Genomic DNA, 8,198 nt, shown 5'->3' with positions numbered 1-8,198 from the left:
TTGAGCTAGCTTTTCATCAGTTTCCAGGTTATTCTGAGCTATAGAGGCTGCTGGCTATTGAACAGTTGGAATCAATCATCTCATCATACTATCAACAGGAAAACAGTATAAATGCCTTTCCCTTAATGTTGAGCTGTTACCATAAATGAGTGGTCAGTCAGTCCCCAGTTGAAGCATGCAGAGAAATAATGAAGTTGGTGGTGAAAGTAGGGGTCATATGTCCGCAGGCATCCAGGGAGCTAAATTTGAAGTTAACACAGCGGCTTTCTGATGTGTAAGCAATCAATTCAGCAGGGTGATTGGAGACCTTTGAGGATGGCAATCTTTGACCTCCACGCTCCCCCTTGACCTGTGAGCCTGCTCGCCATAAACTGCTGACCACTACCACCACACTGGTTAATGGAGTCGCCCTGCATGAGCTATGAGCAAGGCTGAATGCTCTCACACACATGCACACACACAGGCATATAACAACTCCCCCCTGATCCATTAATATTACATTCCCAACCTTTGGGACCTCCACTGAAGGGAGATGGTACAGATCAATAACTGCCTGTTTAGTTTATTGGCTGCCAGGATATGTGCTTATACGTTCCATGTCCCTCTGTCAGCTTGATTTAACTCGGGGGTCGAGCACGGGTCGCTATCGTACATTTGTAAAATTTTATTTAACACCTGATATATCTTCCATACATTGTAATCGATGCAGGGCCTGAACACATACACAAGGAGGAGCAGGCACAGTGTGGTGGTGAGGTAAAAGGTAGTCATTGTTTGCTCTTCTTTGTCACCTGTGGGGGGATATATTTCAGAGAGGGAAAACAAGGAACGTAGTGGGAGCTGGAATCAGGGAGGTAAATATTAAGTTACTGTGGATAAATACAAACTGAGTGAATTTAAAAGCTGCACTACTTCTTCTTCTTTTTTTTTTTTTTAAATGGATTGAACATTTTCACATGATGTCATTGTTTTGATTGCCCGGCCCACTAATATACTGATTTGTTTCAGTGATTCACCACTCTCAGTGAGCTGTACACCACCACATTACATTCTGGTGGAAAGTCTTGTGTAAAAAGTTTGTGGCTCTACAATGCCAATGAAGAGTCAATGGGGATTTTTTCGGGGGTTGACCACACTGAATCCTATCAACAATCAGGTCCAGGTAACAAAAATGCAGTACTTTTACCAAGAAAACTCAAGTCCAAGTCTAGTTTGACACTTGAAGTCATTGTTGATGTATTGCCTTTTAGACATGTAGAGTATGCATGTAACTTTAAAATGTAGCCTGCTAATTACTACTCAACATATCACTAACCTGAACAAGTTGTTCCAGTTGCGTTAGTCCATCCAAGCAGTGTAGTTTTTTTGTCATGCGATGTAAGGAACTTATACAACACCTTTATACGCCTACAGCGCTGGCACATTAATCTCACACCATTAACGTTGTATCAGAAAGTTGCTGCACTTTCACTAGTGTATATGACATCAGGTTGATGCTACCAGTGCCCCACAAACAGCAGACAGGCATAGTTAGCTGCTACTGTAAAATTAACTTAGCATTATGGAACATTTAGCATCTACAGTAGATAGACACTTTTATCAAGATACAACTCGCGCTGCATTGTTGTGTTAGCATGCTAATGCTAGCGATCTTTATTATGCTCGTATCTTCACACTGCATGTAAATTTACCTGAAATGAGCGAGATCTAGAAACACAGTTAAGCAGTGAGTACAGTATGTTATTCTTCTTTTCTCTAGTCCCTCAATTAAACAACTTTTATACTCGAGGGGAGGAGTCAGCCGGCCGTCCGAGCGATGTAAACAAACTGAAGATAGGACTCTGAAAACTCTGAAAACATCACAGACAGTGGGACTCGGGTGTTACACCCATTGTAGACAGTCATGACTCACAGAGTTATTGTCAGAGGATATACTTGATTTCTATTACATTTAAGTGTGAAAAATCACAAATAAAGCCTTTAAAGCTTGTCCTGAGAAAAACAAAACAATACCAAGATAGCTGCCTGCTGTTGAAAAAAAAAGTTTTGGATTGTTAAACTTAACAGCCACTTTCTTAACCACTTACATTTTCAAATAGGCTTTAGATGCCCCTTGGTTATCTCAGGAAATTTTAACTAAAACTCACGAGCATTTGACAGGTGGGTGGTGTTCATTTTCCACCCTGTGTACCCTCCAGTTATAGAATATCCTCAAGACACACAACCCCATCCATTCATGGGTGAGGAGTGCGTAAAGGGAACCAGCCAGCTATGTCGTCAAGTTTCCCGCTGGTGAAAAGTTTCCTTTATGTCTCCCTCTGCACCAAAGAGCCCTGACACTCGAGATAGCAGCAAATCTCTCATTCATCAGCTGGCTGAAGTTATTCAGGCCTGAAGGTATTGATATGCAAACAAGATGGTTCAGCCGCAGGTCTGCAGAACAGGCCTTTATCCAAAAAAAAGACCTGGCTCCATTCCTGATACATTTCTCTGTTACCCACACAATGACCCTCCTGTCAGTCGTCCATGTGAGCGTCTGGCTCCACTGAGGGTGCATAGGATCCAAACACATGGATTAGACGGAACCCCGGATATTGGGATGGATGAGCGAATGTCACCCCTTCAGATCTTTACACCCCAATGAAAGTGACCGGTGACCCCTACTGAAGGAGGTCAAGTGTCCTCACTCGGGCAAGAGAGGAATGGCTGCTTTAGGAAGTCTGCCAGCCTGCTTACAGGGCACAGTCTGATTTAACCAAGAATGGATCAGCTGGATGAAACAGAGAAAAACATTTACAAGGAAGTCAAAAATTGACCAAAAAACACATAATAAATGTATTTCTCTTGCAAATAATTTCTTAATTCATTTGATGGAATTTCACTTTCCTTTCCAAAATGCAGCGCTGTTTTTAAACTAATCTTTTTAACAATCATGCTTTATGAAATTGCCTTTTCCCCATTCACAAAAGCTACTATTGTTAGGAAAAATTATTAGAATTTATCATAGTGTTTGAGGTTCAAGGTATTTCTGCAGGTCACCAAATCCATGTGGTTGATGTTTGGAATGCATCGGGGTGAAGATGGGGATTAAGTTAGTCCCACCAGAACAAATGGATCAGGTTTATTAAAGATTGTATCAAAGCCAAACAGAACATTAAGTTACTATTGTTGAAATGTGAGATGAGTGTGAGTGCAATGTTTAACTGAGTAAACATCACATTTCTGGCAGACATCGAAATGTTTGCAGAACATTATCTAGCGACTCCTCTTGTTACCATGACATCACCAAGTTTTTAGGATGTAACATCCTGGCACTGGTGTTGACAAAAACAACACAGCACACAGAAAACAAAGTTAAAAACAAGCCTGTTCTGTTTCACAAGGCGAAACTGCAAACCATAAAAGATATGACACTATACTAAACAATACAATATGTTACGTTACATTGCGTTACATTACGTTACAATACAATACAATATGCTACAAGGTACATTAGAATAAGGTATGGTATGTATGGTCCAGTACAATATGATCTGATCTGTTACGATTCAATACTAAAGGATATGATAATAATTTATTGATCCTGTGAGGGGAAATTCATTTTTACACTCTGTCTAGTCAACACGCTACACAAACATAGGCTGAAATACACACACATGCACAAACAGGATCCTATGGACATGCACTAATGGAGAGGTCTCAGAGTGAGGGGGCTGCCCACAGCGGGCACTCCTGAGCTGGTGGGGGGGGTTGGGTGCCTTGCTCAAGTGCACCTCTCCAGCTACCAGACCAATTTCTGGACTTGGTCCGTGCCGGGACTTGAACCGGTGACCCTCCGATTCCCAACCCAAGTCCCTACAGACTGAGCTACTGCCACCCGCTTAGATAATGTAGGATACACTTTATTTTCACCAATGGGACAATTTTTGGGACATGAGCGTTTTGTACATTTAGCCAACATCACAGTAGTACCAATAGAGAAACAATATATCTGTGATAACTCCAATTGTTACCATGACATCACAATTAATTGTTATCCAGGCTGCAACATTTTGGCACTGGTGCATTTTAAAAAACACAGAATATAGGAACTAAAAAAACAAGCCTGTTGTGTTTCATTAAGCAAAACTGCTGCCCATAAACGATATGATAATACAATATGATATAAGGTAAGTTAGAATATATGATATAGTATGTGTAGTAGGATATGATCTGATATAGGATACAGGGTACGATAGGATACAGTATTAAAGGTTATGATACCATATTATTATATAGGATAAACTTTATTTTTACTAATTAGACATTGGACTTGAACGTTTATACATTCAAATACACAGCCACAGTAGTGCCAATAAAAAATACTAGTACAAACAATCATCAACAATGTCATATCTATATCCCCCTTTAATTACCCAAACATCTCCTCACCACTGAAATGACTGGAGCAACTGGTCACTGGTCACTGGTCGGCTGCAGGACTCTCTGTGGAGGTCAGGGTCGGCCCTCCGGCCTTCACAGAGGTCAGAGTCCAAAGTGCATTCCACTACCAGTGTCACCTCTGGTCATTTGACCCTCACATATAGAGTTATTCACAGATTAATGAGGGGAAAGTGATTATGATCTGTGACTGCTGGTGTAATGGACTCATTTACTGTGAATGATGGAGCTCAATTGGGTCATTATTGAGGAAATTGTTCAGAGAAACCATTTTCTGTTGACATGATTATGTATGATCCCTCATGTTACTGCATTAGGATTTCAAACCGCAACAAAATAATATATATCAAACTGAGACCTAGATCATTCTTATTTTATAATGTGAAGAGAAAATAGATTTAATGAAACAACTGTCTGACAGAGGGATGGTCTTTGTGGGTGGGGTCTGTCCTGGTGGTCATTTAATACAGGAGTCATCTGTTGACCTCTCGACCTCTCAAGTATGGAAGTGTGAGGAAGAGGAGCAGTCTGCTTTCAGCTAACATTACTGAGTCTGACACCTTCACCCTGTCACGCTCAACACTATCATTATCAACATGTTGTGCATGTAGTTTGACTCTTTTTGTATTTGTTGTTGCCAGAATGTAACGGATCTTTCTCAGAATAACTTCTGGGTTAACTTCAACTTAACAGAAATGCAAAATGACTTCAAATAAATGCCAAACCACCACAAGAAATACACCATGCCAATGATAAACCAGATAACCACCAAAGATGTGGAAAAACAACCACAAAAAATTAGAACTATACTTACAAAAAGACGAGAAAAAAAAAAGATTTAATAGAATCTGAGTGGCATAAAAGAAGAAAGTAAAAACATACAAACAACAGACACAAAGAGACACAATGACAAAGGGAGAGAATTGAATGTGTGAATTTACTGAAAATTAAATGCAAGACAGCAAAAACGGGGACGCAACGTGGCTACAAAAGAAACAAAAAGAGAGAAGGCAAATTACTATACCAAGGTACAAAGAAAGTACAAAGGTTAACAGAATGATCACCTAAAGGTAAAAAAAAAAAAATCAAAGAGATGCAAACAAAGATGCACATAACAGTTCTGACCAAATTCAGTTGTAGTCATTTTGAATTTATTCAGTCTGGGTGTCACATTTGAAAAAAATGAGCTTAATCTGCATTAATTCAATGTCAATGCAATATGAAGTTATTATATAAATATTGCAGTTTCGGTTTGCAACAACTATTTAGTGTCATACACACCCCTTGAGGGACTAAACTGTAAACACACCAGTTCTTCTTAAGTGTGTGAAGACGGTTGATTCTCACATCCTCCTAACGAGAGCTCAGTCCCTTTTTAATCAGAATCAGAATCAGAATCGGGGTTTATTGCCAAGTACATTTACACATACAAGGAATTTGACTTGGTGTATTGGTGCTAAACAATTAACAAGGAAATAAAGCAGAACTAGCAACAACTTAAATAATACAGTATAAGAAGATACTACAATATATAAAATAGAATTTAAAAATGTAAAATATCAAATATAAAAAATAAAAATAAAAAACACAAAATGGGAACTGAGGAGCCCTAAACATCAAAAAGGTTTCCTCCAAACTTGTTTGTTGTATTTGTCTGAATGAACGCCTCATCACACGGCCTATGATCGTCTTAATATGAGGCTTTCTCTGCTTTGACAGGCAAGCTTCAATTTAGCTGAAAACACTCGGTTTTGGCTGCAAGAGGCGCATTCCTCCAGCAAAGCGGAGATAATTTGCACCCAAGTTTCCTCTCTAATTAGCAGATCAAGACAAGAACAAAGTAGCGTGCATTAATTACAACTCAGAAATAATCCGAGTTAATGCGTTACATGCTCCTTCATGCTATTTTCCATCTGAAAGGCCTCCTGATGACAGTTTGTTTAATGGATGGGCCGTCTCATTGATTCCACCATATGTTCGGCAGAGACGCTTCAATGAGGTTTGTGTTGGATCCAAGATGTTCGGAGGCTCAGCCTTTTTATCGTTTTCGGAAAAGGAGGAGACAGACAGAGTGGAGGACGAGCAGATTAGAAATATGTGGATTGAAGATTCTTTTGTTACTTGTGTGAGGAAACAGATATTCTTGGATAATCAAAAAGACGCTGAGTTTAGAATAAAAGGGACAGCAGACAGTTTTCCCTCAGGGACAGTCATTAACACCTAATGAAGCCGACCCCCAGTGGGTATCTATGGTTGACTTTTGACCTTTAAAGTGCACACTAAACTCCTGAAACAGAAGCAACATCTCAGGGAGGGGCTGGATGTCCGACTAGGGGATGTGCAGTTATTTCTCTTAATGAACTATGGCTGTAAATAATTTACAGTTTGACAATTACTTTTTCTGAAATTGAAGATATATATTGTTTGAAAGAAAACAGGACTTATTTGTTTTAGATACTAGGTGAATATAAGGGTTGATGCAATTTTTAAAAATAGACTTAAATAACCTTTTCTTCTACCTTTAAGTTGACTCTGGGTCAGTGATCCTGCTGTGTCTGTGAGTGTGTACACATGTGAGGGAGCAGCCGTCACACAGCTGGGCTCTGTAGGCTGAACTCTGACAACCAAGCAGGCTGCCTTATTTACTGTAGATGAACCTAAAACTTGTAAGACTTTTTGAGTTTGTGTCTGTGACATCTGTGTCATGTGTTTGAATTCCACACCACAAATTCACCCGTTGAAACATGAATCTGTATTGACATTGGGTCATATATTATGTAGTACAAATGTGAAATACATTTTGAAGTTGGTGCCTTCTTGACCGAGAAAAGGCAGAAAGTGTCTTTTTGGCTCATGTGGATGAAAGACAACAACTCCCAGAATGCACAGCACCGCAGGATGCAAAATGAGGATTTTTGCATCATCGGAGGCTCCTTTTCAGACTTAGAAATACGGAGCTTTCCCGTCTCAGGGGAAAATGAGGGCGGGATGCACGACCATTCAAAAATACCACCAGGTTTCTAATGATACAAAGATTAATGCAAATGGGTGAAGTATCCCTTTAATGCCTAGAACTCATTGCATGTGATGTTGATTGTCATTGAAAGTGTTATATAATATATGGGATTGTTTCTTTTATATACACAGTCATGGTTTTATCTGTTATTCATTCAAGCCAAACAGTGATTGTGTATACTTTCTTTTTAGATTTAATCACTTTTTACCTGGAGGATATCTGTATAAGTCTATATAAATGTAAATTAATTCACAGACATGCAGATGTGAATTCTTATACTTGTCAGTAGCAGACTAACACAGACCTCTACCCCTCACTTAAATTCCACCTCCTCCTCCCTCTCTGTGCTGTCCTTTGTTTTTCTCCCTCTGCATCCCGGAGCTAAATTAGATGCCATTCCACTTAACAGATGTCTGGGGAGTTCGGTCTCCTCTTGTACTCTGGAGTCTCCCTCTGAAGGCTCTCTCAGGTCAGATGGAGTATCCTCTCACCGCCGCTGAGGGGAGAGAGAAAGTCTTCAGGGACCTGATCGCCTTTCAGCAGCCTGACTGACGCTTCAGAGAGGAAAAATAAAAAGTTCAGTGATAGAAAAAAAAAGTTTTGTCTCGGCCCGGCTTATTCATAAATACTGCTGTTTTTCCCCCCTGTGTGTCAGACAAGTGATCTGTAATTAATCTAATGTTATGTTGTAGTTTGCTGATATGGACATTTTTTAACAGTGTATTTAGTATTGGCAAGTCAT

The sequence above is a fragment of the Labrus mixtus genome, chromosome 21, assembly GCF_963584025.1.
Source record: "Labrus mixtus chromosome 21, fLabMix1.1, whole genome shotgun sequence".
In the NCBI taxonomy this organism is placed as follows: domain Eukaryota; kingdom Metazoa; phylum Chordata; class Actinopteri; order Labriformes; family Labridae; genus Labrus; species Labrus mixtus.
The sequence above is the reverse complement of the archived record's forward strand: the minus strand, read 5'-3'. Positions refer to the sequence as shown.